Source organism: Nicotiana tabacum, chromosome 6 (assembly GCF_000715075.1).
Source record: "Nicotiana tabacum cultivar K326 chromosome 6, ASM71507v2, whole genome shotgun sequence".
Classification (NCBI taxonomy): Eukaryota; Viridiplantae; Streptophyta; class Magnoliopsida; order Solanales; family Solanaceae; genus Nicotiana; species Nicotiana tabacum.
The window spans coordinates 168,474,830-168,494,060 of NC_134085.1; the positions used below are offsets into that span (position 1 = coordinate 168,474,830).

A 19,231-nucleotide genomic window follows, 5' to 3' on the forward strand; every position below is an offset into this window, starting at 1 on the left:
AATGTTAGCCAAAAACGTCTAAGTGTAATTCCTAAGGATGGGAAATTTATTTTGGGGAAGGGAACTATAGAGTTCTTTGTTCTTGGCCATAAGGTTGGCTTCTTTGTGTTCTTGTATTCACATATTAATAAGAGTTGGGAAGAAATTCCTGTAAATTTCGTGTATGCATTTACTTTACTTGCTGCCTACATTTTTCTAAGTCTCAAATGTCCCTAAAATAAATCTAAGTATTGGAAAAGCTAAAGTCAAGGCTGGGCTTGACTGCCGCACGGTGGTGAACTTCGGGCAAAATTCGAGTGACATAAATCACCCTTATGACAATAGCCAAGACCGAAAACAACCATTCTGTTTGTTACCGGAAGGAATGATGCTCATAAAGATGCAATAAATGCCTGCCATTAGGTCATATTTAATGAAGAATATTCTACAGTATTCAATACACAACCCGTGACAAAGAATTGGCCAGTCATGCTTACCGTTACACATTCTTCAATGGTCCTCATAATTGACATTAAAGAAGGGGAATGATCGTAGGATGTTGTTCCCTAGGTACAACTATAAATAGTGAGCTCTGTTATCATTGTAGGGGGGGTTCTCTGGAAAAAACTTATGCTATACTACTGTTTATGCTATTTTATCTTCATCTCAAGGCTAAGTATTGCATGTTTGTTCAATTCTTTTATTATTTCAGGATCAAATTAATTTGTCTATCTAGAAACCACGTATAAATTCAACTGTACTAAATAATTGACCCATTCAAGCCATGGAATATAGTCACCAAAGTTAAAAATACCTATAAGTTCAAGAAGTTGTTCTAGCGTGGTCTTAGCATTCATCCCACTTTCCCCTTCATTATATTTCCTCCCTAAATCCACTCTACTAATTATGTTATTGGTCAGAGAACAGAAAAGATCTCTCAAATCTATGATTGAACTCGAAGAATCATACCCTTCCCTTATTTTTGCAATCATGTTAGCAGTTTCTTTTTCTCTGACATCACGAAAAGATTGGACTCTTTTATTGCTTAGAAGGTGAAGCACAATAATACTTCTTACTTGCCTCCAATATTCACTAAAAGGACTAAGGTCAACTGTTGGTTTTTCTTTTGAGGGTGTGAATAGGAAATGGAAGAGGCACCTCTTCGATTGTACCTCTCCATATCATCCTTCCTTTCTCTATAAATTTAGAGGTTTGACCTCATTTTTCAGATATGGAAAATTTAAAAACTTCTCTCCTCTTTTCTACATTGTTGTATTATTTTCCACCTAAATATAAGTGTCAAGTATGATTTGCTCCGTTTGTTGAGTTTGCTGAAGTTCTGTGATTTGTAGCGCTGCTATCACAGAATAGTTATTTCGTTCTATCGTGTGAGGAATTAATCCATAACCTTGGGCAACAGTAAGGGGATTAAATTCTTTAAGGACACACAGTGAATTCTGTTACAACCCATATCCACATGTGTTAGTTCATGCCATATATTAGTTAACATAAATCCAAGAAGGAATTATCTTTGAGATGATAAGAAGTCTATCCTATTGGTCTTAAGTGATACAAGAGTGTATAAGGGTGATTAACCAGTATTAGAAGTTAAACGAATCAAGGATGTTGTAACTCAAATTTTCAGGTAATCTAGCGGTGCTTAATACACTCAAGAGGTCATTTATGAAGGTATTTTAATCATATAATATCCGTATCATAAGTCTTGAAGTCAAACGAGTTATGAAACAAAAGTCGACAAAAGTTGTCGCAACTTAGGTTCATAATTTTACTTAAACATTAGGTCAAATGTTTCTAATATTTTCTCATAATTTACAAGGAATTACGGGGTGATCTACCAACCAAATTAAATATCTATGAGTCTAGTTTCCAACGCATTAAAACGTTTATCGATACGATCTCGGAGTAGAGAGATATTCGCATTTTCGCGAGACTGCGCCAAGCACCTCTCTATGGGGCCCACTAAGTCGGTTTAAGATATTTGGACCTATATAGGATGCCTCCAACCCATTTTAAGTCATTTCTTTTCACTATTTTCAGACCTTAGAACCCTAGTAACATCCTCTCAAAGTTCTCTCAAGATTCAAGACCCAAAAAAAGGGCAAACAACACAATCAAGTGTCGGGAATTCCGTGGCGCTAGTAAGTCTCTTGTTCTTCTTGTTGTTGCTCATTTTTGTGTCGTTTCAGCTCGTGTGGGAGGTTGTTTTAAAGGGTTTATGTTCTGTAAATACTCCCTTATGTTCTTAATATCAATCCTAGGTGATTTCAAGCCTTCTAAAGTGATTCTAGTGCCGAAAAACACTAATTGATCGCTAGTTTCGCTTTTTTGTTGTTGTGGCAGCATTGGAGGGATATTTCATGGAAATTTAAGGTCAAATTGGAGTTTTTCTTTCTGTATAAAGGTAAGGAACCTCTTACTCTATATGTATTTAAGATTATCCAAGTTGCGGCTAAGCCATTGAAGCTAGAACTTGTGAGATATATATCGAAAGGTTTGGTAGTAATGTTATTGTTTTGTGGACTGTTTTGCGTTGTTGTTGGGCTGCGTATTTTACTACTATCTTGTGGAGTTTTGGATGAGGAAGGGTGTGGAGAAACACCATATATATGTAGGGTTATGGGCTGATAGTTATTCGTAACATTTCCAGGTTGTTTGACACGACTACGGTGGTCGTCGTATGTATGGAGTGATTAGGCTGTGTGTGGACTATTTTGGGAGGCTCAATACGTTTATTATTGATGTTGTTTGGGCTGTTTGGTGACTGTTTTGAATGGTGTGAGGTCATATATATAGCGGAGGTGCTGTCCGTTTCATCGTAAAATAGGTTGTGGTCGATACATAATAGTTATGACGCTTAAATGATAACGATAGTATCGTTTCTCTTATTGTAGACTAAGGAGTTTTGACAATTGCATAGCTTGAGATTGGGGCAGTATATACAAGGTATGTGAGGCTATCCCTTTCCTTCTTTTGCACGACTCCGATTGTACATAATGTAATGAACGAGCTTCTAAAGATACTCTACTCTTAGAAGCTAGCAGTACTTACATTGTTTTCCCTCTTATAGAACGATTGATGTTAATGTTACTTCTCTTATTCTTATGTTATCAATGTTGTTCGTACTTCCTAAATCTTATAAGGTTCATAGTGAAGAGTTAGTCCTAATAACGTGTATAGAGGATACCAACCTTACGTCACTCCGAAAGGTTTAGAATGTGATTCCATGAGTCGAGCATGCATTATATATATGTATCTATTTTACTCTACCGAGCCATGCTATAGTTGTCCGGGTACGGCACCTATTGTGCAACCACTGATTAGTTGGGTTTTACCGAGCTCCACGTGGCCGGGTACAATTTTACCGAGCCTATTATGGCCGGGTACGATATGATGATGATGATGTCCACAGAGGCGAATGCTTTAAAGGTTTATGTATTTATACATATGTATCATGCATTTCATGTAAGTAGCCCTCAGAGGTACTAAGATGTTACAGGTTGTATATTCTCTATCCTTGCTTACATTACTGATCGTATTTATGGTTCCTTGCCTTACATACTCAGTACTTTATTCGTACTGACGTCCTTTTATTTGTGGACGCTGCATGTCGTGCTGCAGGTCCTGATAGACAGGCAGGTGTAGCTCCCCCACCACAGTAGACTGTCTAGTTCAGCGGTGATTGGCGAGATCCCTTCTCCGGACTTGCCTTGGTCTTGGTATGCAATTTTTGTTATAGAAATTATGGGTATGTCGGGGCCCTGTTCCGGCTATGTTGCAACACTTATGTTCTTTTAGAGGCTCATAGACAGGTGTCGGCTCATGTATAGTTTGGTATGCCTTGTCAGCTAGTTTTTGTTGTATAGTCTTTCATAGTAGCGTGGTAGCTCATACCTTATACGTAGTTTCTTGATTGTCTGGTCATCCCCTGCTATGTATGTTCATGCCGTCATATTTTATTGCTGGTTGTCCATGATCTAGGTCTACCATTTATATTGATCTCGTCAGCCTTAAAAGATAATAATGAAGGTTAGATGAAATGTACGTTGGTGCTCGGCAAGTGTGGTCGGGTGCTAGTCATGGCCCTTCAGTTTGGGTCGTGACAAACTTGGTATCAGAGCAAGTCTGTCCTAGGGGTTGTCTATGAGCCGTGTCTAGTAGAGTCTTGATTATGGATGTGTAGCGCGCCACATTTATAATCAGGAGGCTACATGACATCTAGGGTTGTTACCTTCTTCCTGAATCTAGATCGTGCGTAGAGTTGAGTCGTAAGTGTTCGTCTCTAATATTCACCTTGTTTTTTTCAGTGATGCCTTCGACTAGGAAGCAAACGATTAGTAGACGGCTTGATATAGCAGCGGGAGAGGGTACCAGTCAGGTGCCCCAAGTCAGAGCAGGACAAAGTGAGGCTCAAAGTGAGATGCCCTTTCATACCTCATCTACTCCATCTCCTCCAGAGGATATTAGAAGGCACCCAGCGCCTCCAGTTCCTCCGTCTGGCACTCCAGACCAGGATATGCGGAGTGCTTTGCAGTTATTGACTAGCTTGGTAGCTGCTCAGGATCAGAGGCAGAATACAGGTGCTGCTGAGAAACCAGTTAGTACAAGAGTTCGTGATTTTATTAATTTAGACCCTCCAGTGTTTACCGGATCAGACCCCAAGGAGGACCCACAAACTTTTATTGACCAGGTTCATCGTACACTTCGAGTTATGCATGTTAGTGATACAGAGTCAGTAGAGTTGGCTTCTTATCGGCTATGAGATTTAGTGGTTCTCTAGTATGATAGTTGGGAGAGATCCAGGGGTCCGAACCCTCCTCCAGCTGTGTGGAAGGAATTTTCTGAGGCCTTTCTTCGTCACTACTTGCCAGTTGAGATGCGACGAGCTAGAACTGATAAGTTCTTGAACCTTAGACAAGGTAATATGAGTGTGCGAGAGTACAGTATGCAGTTTGATTCTTTGGCAAGGTATGATCCCCATATGGTGGCCGAGATGAGTGATAGGGTGCATATGTTCGTGAATTGGTTGGGACCACATCTGATAAATGAGTGTACGACAGCCTCCTTGGTGGAGGGCATGGATATTTCCCGTATTCAAGCTTATGCCCAGACCCTAGAGGATCGTAAGCGCCAGCAGAGGGCAGTTGGGGAGCAGGATAGGGGCCAGCATAAGAGGGCGAGATTTGCAGGGTATTCTGATGACTTCAGAGGCCGCATCAGGCCACAGTTTTCGAGGAGTTCGGCGCCACCTGTAGCTAGTGCTCCTCCACAGTTTCAGAGGCCTCGATATGATCGATCCTATTCTGGTCCAGGTCAGAGTTCGCGGGCATCTGGCTCGCAACATCACAGGGATACTAGTCAGATGAGACCCCCAACACCACATTGTGATCAGTGCGGCAAGTCCCACTTTGGACTGTGTCGTCGAGGTTCTGATGCATGCTATTCGTGCGGGCAGCCTGGCAATATGATGCGGGAGTGTCCTAATAGAGGAGGTGATGGTATGGCTCAGCCGACTGGATCTGTGTCTGGTTCTTCCTCATCAGTTCGACCTCCAGCTCGGGGTTTTCAGCAGTCGACAGGTCGTGGTAGGGGTAGAGGTGCAGTGCCGAGTTCGAGTGGTGCTCAAAATCGAACCTATGCTCTAGTAGGTCGACAGGATCTCGAGTCGTCTCCAGATGTTGTTACAGGTATTATATCTGTGTTTTCTTATGACGTATATGTGTTGATTGATCCGGGATCTACATTATCCTATGTTACACCCTTTGTGGCTAATAAGTTTGGCATTGAACCTGAATTGATAAGTAAACCCCTCGCGGTATCTACTCCGATAGGAGATTCTGTGATTGCTAGAAGGGTATATAGAGGTTGCACTGTGATGATTTGTAGTCGTCAAACCTCGACAAATTTATTTGAGTTAGAAATGGTTGATTTTGATGTGATAATGGGAATGGACTGGTTGGCCTCATGCTATGCAAATGTTGACTATCGTACGAAGATGGTTAGGTTCCAATTTCCAGGTGAACCTGTCATTGAATGGAAAGGGAACATTGCTACACCGAAAGGTAGGTTTATTTCCTATCTTAAGGCAAGGAAAATGATCTCAAAAGGTTACATTTATCATCTCGTTCGCGTTAGGGATGCGGAGGCGAAACCGCCTACTTTACAATCAATCCCTGTGGTCAACGAATTCCCAGATGAACTCCCAGGCCTTCCTCCTGAAAGGGAGATTGAGTTTAGCATTGATGTGTTGCCTGACACTCAACCGATCTCTATTCCTCCATACAGAATGGCCCCGGCTGAGTTGCGAGAGTTGAAGGTGCAGTTGAAGGACTTGCTAGATAAGGGCTTTATTAGGCCTAGCACTTCACCTTGGGGTGCACCAGTCCTATTCGTGCGGAAGAAAGATGGGTCGTTACGGATGTGTATCGACTATCGACAGTTGAATAAGTCTACTATAAAGAAAAAGTATCCACTTCCAAGAATTGATGACCTGTTTGACTAACTCCAGGGTGCCAAGTATTTCTCTAAGATTGATTTACGTTCAAGGTATCATCAGGTGAGGGTTAGGGAGAAGGATATTCCAAACACGGCCTTCCGGACAAGATATGGGCACTTTGAGTTCTTGGTGATGTCGTTCGGGCTAACAAATGCCCCAACAGCTTTTATGGATCTCATGAATACTATATTCAGGCCCTATCTTGATGGGTTTGTGATTGTATTCATTGATGACATTCTAGTGTATTCTCGTTCGGAGGCGGAACATGCGGGCCACTTGCGGATAGTATTACAGACGCTTCAGGATCGTAAGTTATATGCTAAGCTCTCCAAATGTGAATTCTGGATGAACTCAGTAGCATTCCTTGGCCATGTGATATCTGATGAGGGTATTAGTGTCGACACTCAGAAGATCGATGCAGTAAAGAATTGGCCGAGACCTACAACACCATCAGAAGTCCGCAGCTTCCTAGGGCTAGCAGGATATTATAGGCGGTTTGTAGAAGGATTTTCCTCTATATCATCACCATTGACTAAGTTAACACAAAAAGCTACCAAATTCCAGTGGTCTGACACTTGTGAACGTAGTTTTCAGGAGTTAAAGAATCGATTGACATCTGCACCAGTGCTCACTCTTCCTGAAGGAACAGAAGGTTATGTGGTATATTGTGATGCCTCAGGTATAGGTTTGGGGTGCGTATTGATGCAGCGTGGGAATGTGATTGCTTATGCATCAAGACAATTGAAGAAGCATGAAAAGAATTATCCAACCCATGATTTGGAATTGGCTGCAGTAATATATGCTTTGAAGATATGGCGGCACTACTTATACGGCGTCCATGTTGACATCTACACAGATCACAAGAGTTTACAATACATCTTCAAGCAGAAAGAGTTGAATTTGAGGCAGCGTAGGTGGCTTGAATTATTGAAAGACTACGACGTCGAGATATTGTATCATCCCGGTAAAGCCAATGTTGTGGCAGACGCTCTCAGCCGTAAATCAATAGGAAGCTTAGTACATATTGAGGCAGGTAGATGGGGGTTGATTAAAGAGCTTCATCAGCTAGCTAATATGAGAATCAGATTGTTAGACTCTGATGATGGAGGTGTTACTGTACAGAATACATCAGAATCATCTTTGGTAGCCGAGGTAAAAGCACGACAATATGAAGATCCTATCTTAGTACGATTAAGAGAAAGCATTCAACAGTGTAAAAGTATGGCTTTTGGGATCGGAAAAGATGGGGCACTGAGATACCAGAGCCGATTGTGTGTGCCTAATGTGGCAGGGTTGCGAGAGAAGATTATGAATGAGATTCATCAATCCCAATATTCCATCCATCCCGGCTCGACAAAGATGTATCATGATGTCAAGGAGCAGTATTGGTGGGATAATATGAAGAAGTCTATTGCAGAATTTGTAGCCCAGTGTCCCAATTGTCAACAAGTAAAGATAGAACATCAGAAACCCGGCGGATTGCTTCAAAATATAGAGATTCCGACCTGGAAGTGGGAGGTGATTAATATGGACTTCATTATTGGATTACCTCGCTCTTATAATAAGTTTGACTCCATCTGGGTGATAATTGATCGACTTACAAAATGTGCCCATTTTCTTCCAGTGAAGACAACTTACACGGCTGAAGATTATGCAAAGTTGTATATCAAGGAGATTGTTAGGCTTCATGGTGTGCCCATATCTATTATATCAGATCGAGGAGCTCAATTTACGGCTAACTTTTGGAGGTCTTTCCAGAAGGGTTTAGGCACACAGGTAAATCTCAGCACTGCATTTCATCCGCAGACTGACGGACAGGCTGAACGTACCATTCAGACACTGGAAGATATGCTATGAGCATGTGTTCTAGATTTTAAGGGGAATTGGGATGATCATCTTCCACTCATAGAATTCGCCTATAACAATAGCTACCATTCAAGTATTAAAATGGCCCCATACGAGGCACTATACGGGAGGAGATGTAGATCACCAGTTGGATGGTTCGAAGTCGGTGAAACAGAATTATATGGGCCAAATTTGATTCACCAAGCTATTAAGAAGGTGAAAGTGATACAGGAGCGATTGAGGACGGCACAAAGCAGGCAAAAATCTTATTCTGATGTCCGACGTCGTGATCTAGAGTTTGAGGTTGGTGACTGGGTTTTCCTGAGGATCTCACCAATGAAGGGTATTATGCGTTTTGGGAAGAAAGGTAAGCTGAGTCCAAGGTATATCGGGCCGTATAAAATTCTTCGACGGATTGGACAGGTTGCTTATGAGTTAGAATTGCCATCCGAATTGGAATTTGTCCACCCGGTATTCCATGTATCTATGTTGAGAAAATGTATTGGAGACCCTTCTCGAGTCATCCCTATCAAAGATGTACAAGTTATAGAGGACCTATCATATGAAGAAGTGCCAGTGGCGATATTAGATCGGCAAGTCTGCAAGCTGAGAACAAAAGATGTAGCTTCCGTCAAAGTATTGTGGAGGAACAAAAATATGGAAGAAATGAACATGGGAAGCAGAAGAGGAGATGAAGTCTAAATACCCTTACTTATTCAAGAATGAATATAACAAGGATGCTGGTGGAAGACATGATACATTGGAAGAAGAAACGGCTCTATGAGGTAAGCAATAATTTGAGAATACTCCTCCTTAATACAAAATGGTGATATGTAGATAATGTAAATACACATAATGCTTTGTGTAGCCTTGTGAAGCCATATGTTGGGCTTAATTACTTGCAAGTTTTGCTAGTGACCATTTTATAGGGGAAAATTGATCGGAAATTTCCATTGGAATCCACGATGATTTAAACTCCCCATAAACCCTTACATTCGAGGACGAATGTTCCTAAGGGGGAGGGTGTTACAACCCATATCCACATGTGTTAGTTCATGCCATATATTAGTTAACATAAATCCAAGAAGGAATTATCTTTGAGATGATAAGAAGTCTATCCTATTGGTCTTAAGTGATACAAGAGTGTATAAGGGTGATTAACCAGTATTAGAAGTTAAACGAATCAAGGATGTTGTAACTCGAATTTTCAGGTAATCTAGCGGTGCTTAATACACTCAAGAGGTCATTTATGAAGGTATTTTAATCATATAATATCCGTATCATAAGTCTTGAAGTCAAACGAGTTATGAAACAAAAGTCGACAAAAGTTGTCGCAACTTAGGTTCATAATTTTACTTAAACATTAGGTCAAATGTTTCTAATATTTTCTCATAATTTACAAGGAATTACGGGGTGATCTACCAACAAAATTAAAGATCTATGAGTCTAGTTTCCAACGCATTAAACCGTCCATCGATACGATCTCAGAGTAGAGAGATATTCGCATTTTCGCGAGACTGCGCCAAGCACCTCTCTATGGGGCCCACTAAGTCGGTTTAAGATATTTGGACCTATATAGGATGCCTCCAACCCGTTTGAAGTCATTTCTTTTCACTATTTTCAGACCTTAGAACCCTAGGAACATCCTCTCAAGGTTCTCTCAAGATTCAAGACCCAAATAAAGGGCAAACAACACAAATCAAGTGTCGGGAATTCCGTGGCGCTAGTAAGTCTCTTGTTCTTCTTGTTGTTGCTCATTTTTGTGTCGTTTCAGCTCGTGTGGGAGGTTGTTTTAAAGGGTTTATGTTCTATAAATACTCCCTCATGTTCTTAATATCAATCCTAGGTGATTTCAAGCCTTCTAAAGTGATTCTAGTGCCGAAAAACACTAATTGATCGCTAGTTTCGCTCTTTTGTTGTTGTGGCAGCATTGGAGGGATATTTCATGGAAATTTAAGGTCAAATTGGAGTTGTTCTTTCTGTATAAAGGTAAGGAACCTCTTACTCTATATGTATTTAAGATTATCCAAGTTTCGGCTAAGCCATTGAAGCTAGAACTTGTGAGATATATATCGAAAGGTTTGGTAGTAATGTTATTGTTTTGTGGACTGTTTTGCGTTGTTGTTGGGCTGCATATTTTACTACTATCTTGTGGAGTTTTGGATGAGGAAGGGTGTGGAGAAACACCATATATATGTAGGGTTATGGGATGATAGTTATTCGTAACATTTCCAGGTTGTTTGACACGACTACGGTGGTCGTCGTATGTATGGAGTGATTAGGCTGTGTGTGGACTATTTTGGGAGGCTCAATACGTTTATTATTGATGTTGTTTGGGCTGTTTGGTGACTGTTTTGAATGGTGTGAGGTCATATATATAGGGGAGGTGCTGTCCGTTTCATCGTAAAATAGGTTGTGATCGATACATAATAGTTATGACGCTTAAATGATAACGATAGTATCGTTTCTCTTATTGTAGACTAAGGAGTTTTGAAAATTGCATAGCTTGAGATTGGGGCAGTATATACAAGGTATGTGAGTCTATCCCTTTCCTTCTTTTGCACGACTCCGATTGTACATAATGTAATGAACGAGCTTCCAAAGATACTCTACTCTTATAAGCTAGCAGTACTTACATTGTTTTCCCTCTTATGGAACGATTGATGTTAATGTTACTTCTCTTATTCTTATGTTATCAATGTTGTTCGTACTTCCTAAATCTTATAAGGTTCATAGTGAAGAGTTAGTCCTAATAACGTGTATAGAGGATACCGACCTTACGTCACTCCGAAAGGTTTAGAATGTGATTCCATGAGTCGAGCATGCATTATATATATGTATCTATTTTACTCTACCGAGCCACGCTATAGTTGTCCGGGTACGACACCTATTGTGCAACCACTGATCAGTTGGGTTTTACCGAGCTCCACGTGGCCGGGTACGATTTTACCGAGCCTATTATGGCCGGGTACGATATGATGATGATGATGCCCACAGAGGCGAATGCTTTAAAGGTTTATGTATTTATACATATGTATCATGCATTTCATGTAAGTAGCCCTCAGAGGTACTAAGATGTTACAGGTTGTATATTCTCTATCCTTGCTTACATTACTGATCGTATTTATGGTTCCTTGCCTTACATACTCAGTACTTTATTCGTACTGACGTCCTTTTATTTGTGGACGCTGCATGTCGTGCTGCAGGTCCTGATAGACAGGCAGGTGCAGCTCCCCCACCACAGTAGACTGTCTAGTTCAGCGGTGATTGGCGAGATCCCTTCTCCGGACTTGCCTTGGTCTTGGTATGCAATTTTTGTTATAGACATTATGGGTATGTCGGGGCCCTGTTCCGGCTATGTTGCAACACTTATGTTCTTTTAGAGGCTCATAGACAGGTGTCGGCTCATGTATAGTTTGGTATGCCTTGTCGGCTAGTTTTTGTTGTATAGTCTTTCATAGTAGCGTGGTAGCTCATACCTTATACGTAGTTTCTTGATTGTCTGGTCATCCCCTGCTATGTATGTTCATGCCATCATATTTTATTGCTGGTTGTCCATGATCTAGGTCTACCATTTATATTGATCTCGTCAGCCTTAAAAGATAATAATGAAGGTTAGATGAAATGTACGTTGGTGTTCGGCAAGTGTGGTCGGGTGCTAGTCATGGCCCTTCAGTTTGGGTCGTGACAAATTCAGTGGGTTTAGAATTATTTTACGATTTTTTTTATTGAACTAACATTTGTTTGCTTCTCTGATTTTCTAATTTTGAACAATCTTTAAGGAATTTACTGAAATATTTTCTGATGGCTGTAAGATATAATTTTCTGAATAAAACTATGATTGTTCTTATGCCGCAGAGTAAATGAAGAAGTGAAAGTATTCATAGTGAAGATTTCGACGACGACAAAGGTGGTCATGGATGTGTTAGCTAAGGTTTCTGATGAGTATCTGTGCGTTGGACTTCTTAGATGTATCTATTGTCAATTGTTTCTAAATTCACGAATTTCGTGCTACATATTTGTGATTCATTGATAATGACTCGTCATATGAATCATGCTGGCGTGAAAGGATTTACAAAAATACGTTTCTTAGGCTTATTGGATGATTTTGACGGGTAACTCATAGATTGTTCAAGAACATTTGTCCTTCTTGGTTAAGGATTTGATTCTAATACATTAATATAGTATCTGAAGGACATATTAAAGGACTGGAACAACACTCCTAATGAAACTGGAGAGAATGACAAGTACAGGTGTGAAGCAATTGGTTTTTTTCACTCGTCGCAACGGTTCTATGCATTATCAGTATGATTTTGTTTTATTGAAAATGCATGACTCATGAGCACATGCTTGAGTAATAGATATTCTAACGGATTTCTTGAAAGAAATTTGTGTTGAAAGCTTAATTTCAAACATGGCAATAGCAAAAGACACAATCACCGTGTGACAAAAGGAAAAGTATCTTGAAGCGTATTATTGCTGGAATATTGAAGCAACTCGATGGCAAATAGAATCGGGTTCTATTTTTTTTACCTTATTTTTTATTATCTATCCTTATAATTTATGAAATTCAATATTTTGAATGTTACGATAGATGATCATGATCTTACAACAAATATATTATGTTTTGCAAGCAATGCAATGACAATGAATGACCAGAATTATATTAGTGGTACCAACTGATGTTTAACTAGTTGGTACGCAATTCGATAACATGCATAAATATATTTGGATGGTTATTTCAAGGTTGTAAGATATGAGTTAGGCTAACACTAAATACTTAAAGTATTTTTGAGATCATGAATATAATATATGTAAAGATGAACATATATATGTTTGATTAGAGTAAGAGATCAAACTATTTAAAATGTTATAATGGTTTAGTTGGAAAACCATTTGGAAAGGGAATTAAATTCTTGTGATTTTATATCCCTGGTTTTGGAGACTAAAATCTTCGTGATTTTCTACTCCTGCTTCGAGATTGAAATCTGCGTGATTTTCTACTCGTTCGTTGAGATTAAAGTCTTAGTGACTTTCTACTCGTTTTGGAGATTAAAATCTTAGTGATTTTCTACTCTAATTTATTATTCGGTTTGAAGGTTAAAAACTTCATCATTTATTAAATTTGATTGTGCCATATATTACTCGGTTTGAAGATTAAAAACTTCACCGTTTATTATATCCGGTATCAGATATTACTCCGTTATAAGATTAAAAACTTTACTGATTGTGTCAAATTGGTTTGAAGATTAAAAACTTCACCATTTATTCTGGCTCTGTCGTGACACAAACAACAGTTCTTGTGGTTGGCTCTACAAAGTAATATGGGCAGCAAATATAAATCTCCTGTAGAAGAAATATGTTTGGAATATAACATCATTCACCAAAGAGTAGAACGTTAAAGAAGATGATGAATGTCTTGCGGAAAGAAAGAGTAGAACGTTAAAGAAGATGATGAATATCTTGTTGATAAGTTCTGGTTTACTCCAGAACTTGTGGGGGGGGGGAAGTTATTCTTACAACTAACCGAATACTCAGTCGAGTTCCCCATAGAAAGACGTAATCCATTCCATATGAAAAATGGAATGGAAGGATTCCCAACTTAAATATTTTAATGTCACGATCCTAATTCCTACCTTTGGGATCGTGATGACACCTAACATTTCACTTGCTAGGCAAGCCAACGTTAGAGAACCGTTAAGTCAATTATTATTCAATTCAATTGATACAATAAATTAAACCAAAATAAAATAAAACCAAGTGCGGAATAACATAAATCCTGATAATATCTACTACATATCGGATATGGAGTCACTACTCACGAGTTTCTAGAATCTACTACAAATAGAGTCCAAAAGAATTACAACTATTTGAAAGAAAAGAAACAGTGAAATAAGAAAAATAGAAGGAAACTTCAAGGAATACGGACGCTAGCAGATCTACCTCGAGTCTCCGAATGATCAAATTCAAGTTGCTCCAACTCAAGGATAGATAGGGCCGGTACCAAAATCTACACAAGAAGTGCAGAGTGTAGTATGAGTACAACCAACCCCCATATACTCGTAAATGTCGAGCCTAACCTCGACGAAGTGGTGATGAGGCTATGATAAGACACCTACATGATAAACTTGTGCAGATAACAGTATACGTACAAGATGACAAAAAATAAAAGCTAAACATATACTATCGGGAAGGGGACATGCTAAGGGGATACAAGATACGAGAGATACATCGGAATTGTAACAAAAACAATTAGCACAATGAAGAAAATTGCATGGTATCACCCTTCGTGCTTTTACTCTCAACCTCACAATGAAACAATGATACTGTACGAGATTACCTTCGTGCTTTTACTCTCACTCACAGTATAAATCAATAGGACATGACATTACCTTTCGTGCATTAACTCTCATAACATGGCACAACATCACCCTTCGTGCGTTACCACTCACAATATGGAATGACATCACTCTTCGTGCATTAACACTCACATACGGCACGACATCACCTTTTGTGTATTAACACTCTCCCTTACCACATAATAATGAACAAGTAATAACAGGGGGATAAGATCAACAAGTACAAGCCTTACTTCAACAACAGTTCTACAATATCAATCTCAACTCGGAACTAATACTCAATTATCACAAAAGCTCATAAACATGATAAGAATGGTCAATTTAACAAATGACTAGTCTAAGCATGGATAACATGATTTATGTAAGCAATAATTGCAAGGAACAAGTCCCACCGCATACTTTAACCCAACAACAATGCATAGGTACTCGTCACCTCACATATACGTTGTACCCAACATCTAAACATGTAGCAAATAGACAAATAAGTCCTAATCCCTCAAGTCAAGGTTAACCACGACACTTACCTCGCTCAAAAGGATAAATTCAAAGCTCAACCACGACTTTGCCTTTCAAATAAGCTTCCTAACTAGTAAAATCTAGCAAATTACCAACCAAACAATTCAAATTAATCCTTAGGAACAACCCACGATTGCAAAGAATTCAATTTAGGTCATTATTAAAAGTGTCAACAAAAGTCAACTCGTGGGCTTGCTTGGTCCAAATCCGAAATTCAGACCAAAACCAAATTACCCATTCACCCCCGAGCTCGATTATGTAATTTGTTTTGGAATCCGACCTCAATTTGAGGTCTAAATCTCCATTTTACAAAAATCCCTAATTTTTATCCAAACCCCAATTTCCACCATTAAAACACAAGATTTTTGGTTGAAATCTTAGGAGATGTAGTGAAAGATTGAAAGAAACTAGTTTAGAATCACTTACCAATGATTTGGGAAAAAGAGTTCTTTGAAAAATTGCCTCTAGGGTTTCTAAGTTTGCAAATTTGAGAGAATGAACAAAAATTCCGTCTAACTCCCATAACCAAAAATCTTAGGAGATGTAGTGAAAGATTGAAAGAAACTAATTTAAAATCACTTACCAATGATTTAGGAAGAAGAGTTCTTTGAAAAATTGCCTATAGGGTTTCTAAGTTTGAAAATGTGAGGGAATGAACAAAAATACCCGTCTAACTTCCATTTTGATCAGTTGCAGATGTTGCATTTGCGACTTGTGGTTCGCAAATGCAAATCCTGCAAATGCGAAGTCCTTCCCATCTCTGCTTTCATCGCAAATGCGATGAATGGTTTGTAAATGCGAACTTTGATCTCCTGCAAATGCGACTATTTGATCGCAATTGCGATACCTGTACCCCTTGTCCCACTTCGCAAATGCGAACTTGAAGTGCACAGATACTCTTTACAAATGCGATGAGTTGCTCGCAAATGCGAACCCATTAGAGGCCGTAAATGCAAAGCCTGACCTTGCAATTGCGAGGTCTAGGGCCTGCACAAAAAACTGAAGCACACCAACAATGTTCTAAGTCAAATTTCACTCTGTAGCCTATCCAAAACTGACCCGAGCCCTCGGGACTCTAAACAAAATATGCACACAAATCTAAAAATATCATACAAATTTGATCGCACGATCAAATCGCCAAAATAACACCTAAAACTACGAATTGAGCATCGAATAAAAGGAAATTTTCAAGAAAACTCATGAACTTCTAATTTTATAACCAGACGTCCAAATCACGTCAAACCAACTCCGTTTCTGACCAAATTTGACATGCAAGTCATAAATATAGTATTGGACCTATACCGGGTTTCAGAACCAAAATACATACCCGATATCCAAAAACTCAAATATTGGTCAAACATTTCAAAGTCATAAAGCCTTTAGCTTTTAAATTTCAACAAAGTCTGATAACTCGGGCTAAGGACTTTTGAATTCGATTCCGGGCATACGCCAAGTTTCAAATCATGATACAGACCCACCGAGACCGTCAAAATACAAATTCGAATCCATTTTCTCAAAACATTGACTGAAGTCACCTCCAATGAATTTTAAGGCAAAAATTTCATTTTCTCAGTTTTAATAAAAATGCTTTCCAAAATCACGCCCGAACGGCACACGCAAATTGAGGAGGGATAAAATGAGGTATTTAAGGCTTTAGAGTGCAAAATTAGGTTTTAAAACATAAGATGACCTATCAGGTCATTAAATTTAAAGTGTGGGGGTACTTAGTTAAACTGCAAGTTCCTAAACCCAAAAGGGTTAAGATCGGACCGAAAATTATTGATTGCGTTTTCATAGGATATGCAACAAATGGTAAGGCATATCATTTTTTGGTTCATAAATCAAAAAATTCTGACATTCATATTAATATGGTAATCGAATCAGATAATGCTAAATTCTTTGAGTATATTTATCCGTATAAAAAGGGATGTGAGTCATCTAGTGAAAAATTTAAGTGACCTGGGGAAGCATTAAAGGGAAGTACACCTAATGAGGTGAATTTAAGACATAGTAAACATCTAAGGACAGCTACTTTCTTTGCTCGAAAGCACAATATTGGAAAGAGGTAGTCAATAGTAAGATAGAATCCATATTAAGTAATCATACTTGGGAAAATAGTTGATCTTCCTCCAGGAACTATGTGGATTTTCAGAAGGAAAATGAAAGTTGATGGTACTATTGACAAATAGTAGGCAAGATTAGTTGCCAAATGGTTTAGACAATATGTGTTGACTATTTTGACATACACTCATCGGTTACGAGTATTGCGTACATATGAATGTTAGTAGCATTGGCTACAATGATGGACTTGAAATCCATCAAATGGATGTGAAGACACCCTTTTTAAATTGTTATTTGGAGGAAGAAATTCAGATGGAACAACCAATGGTTTGTGGTTCCTGAAAAAGAAAAGAAGGTGTGCAGATGTGTTAAGTCTCTTTTGGAACTAAAACAAGCACCCAAATAATGACATGTGAAATTTAATCACACAATGGTATCAAATGGTTTTAAAGATTAATGAATAGAAGAAAAGGCCCATGAAATGTTTGGAATGTGGGGGTGTTTAACTTATGCATGATACAAATGAATGTTAAACATAATGTCTAAATGATATAATTTTTAAACCCCACCAATCCTTAGTGGATATTGATATGATAGTCGGTGAATTCATTACTTGTTCAGTCTTAGTGATAACTAGTGATGAAACTACAAGTTCGAAAGTTGTTTACGCGCTTTTCTAGAAATGATTTGTCCTTTCTTGAATATTTATAATGTTTAACTCTTTTATGAAAGGGTGTCACCTGGAAGGCTATGACTTTTCATGAAAAGTGCGTTTACATGTTTTGTATAAACATGACCGTTCATGAACCAATGTATTAATATGTTGGTCTATAATGAGGTGAACCTGTTACATCTCGCGTTTTCGTATGTTAAAGTTTCGTTTTCAGTTAATCGATGTAGACTTGGGATAAGATTATCTTGGGGTTAATGTATTTATGCTAATTATAACAAGCGATAAGTAAATGTCATGAAGGATAAAGGGTACACGAATTAAAGAAAATGAGTTTCGTTGAAGATTGTCGATTTGAGATAAAATACGGGTCGAGCTATACTACCCAATATTTATGGACTAGTACTATACAAGGTACCATATGGCCGTGATAGTATGATGTATAAAGTATGTTAAAAAATGAGTAGTATTTTTAGGCAATTTGAGATAATTCTTAATTATACGGGTAATTGGTTAATTACTGGGTAACGAAAAATTACCTAGTTAATTAATAAATTTAGTGGATAAGATTAATCCCTCCCCCTCCCCCAAAAAAAACGTGGCAAAAAGCCACAAACTAAGAGAATGACTCTTAGTCATTTTATGACTAGGTGGCTATCTAAGGTTAATTAGAATTTAACAAGTAAGACTTATTATAAGTCTTGTTCCATTTTCATTTGGACAAAGAACCAAACGTCCTTAAACCTAAACTAAGAACCATATATCATTTTCCTAGTTCAAAATACTTCAAGAACAGAAGCTAAATTCAATCCATAAAGGCTTTCAACGAAATTCTTGCCACAACACAATTCCAACGAGAATTGTTAGAATAGTAGCATCGTAAAATTTTGTGGTTCTAAAGGAGTATGGTGAAATCTTATCCAAGAATATTATACGGAGTTTTCCCTACTCCAGGTATGTTAAGAAACGAGAAAACACACAGTTTTCATGAACGACTCTATTTATAAAAATACTAGGGGTCTCTGTGTTTTTGATTTCCCATGTGACATGTTATTATATCTTCTGTTCATGGGTCTCAGAATAATACGCAGTTAAAAAAGTTTATCCGAAAGGAATATTCAGATTATTACATATTTTTCATGCATTTCATTCATTTATACATCTGCATTAACCCATGACTAGATGGCGTTATATACGCGTATGTGTGTGTGTATATATATATATATATGGGATATGGGAAAGAGGTTACGGTGTTATATACGCACCACCACCTTATCAGTTGGTATA

General features: G+C 38.5%; 1 pseudogene; it reads right to left on the reverse strand.

Annotated features, from left to right (window-relative positions):
* LOC107776192 (cytochrome P450 71A3-like) overlaps positions 1–19,231 on the reverse strand; it is a 52,091-nt pseudogene that overhangs the window by 16,820 nt on the left and 16,040 nt on the right.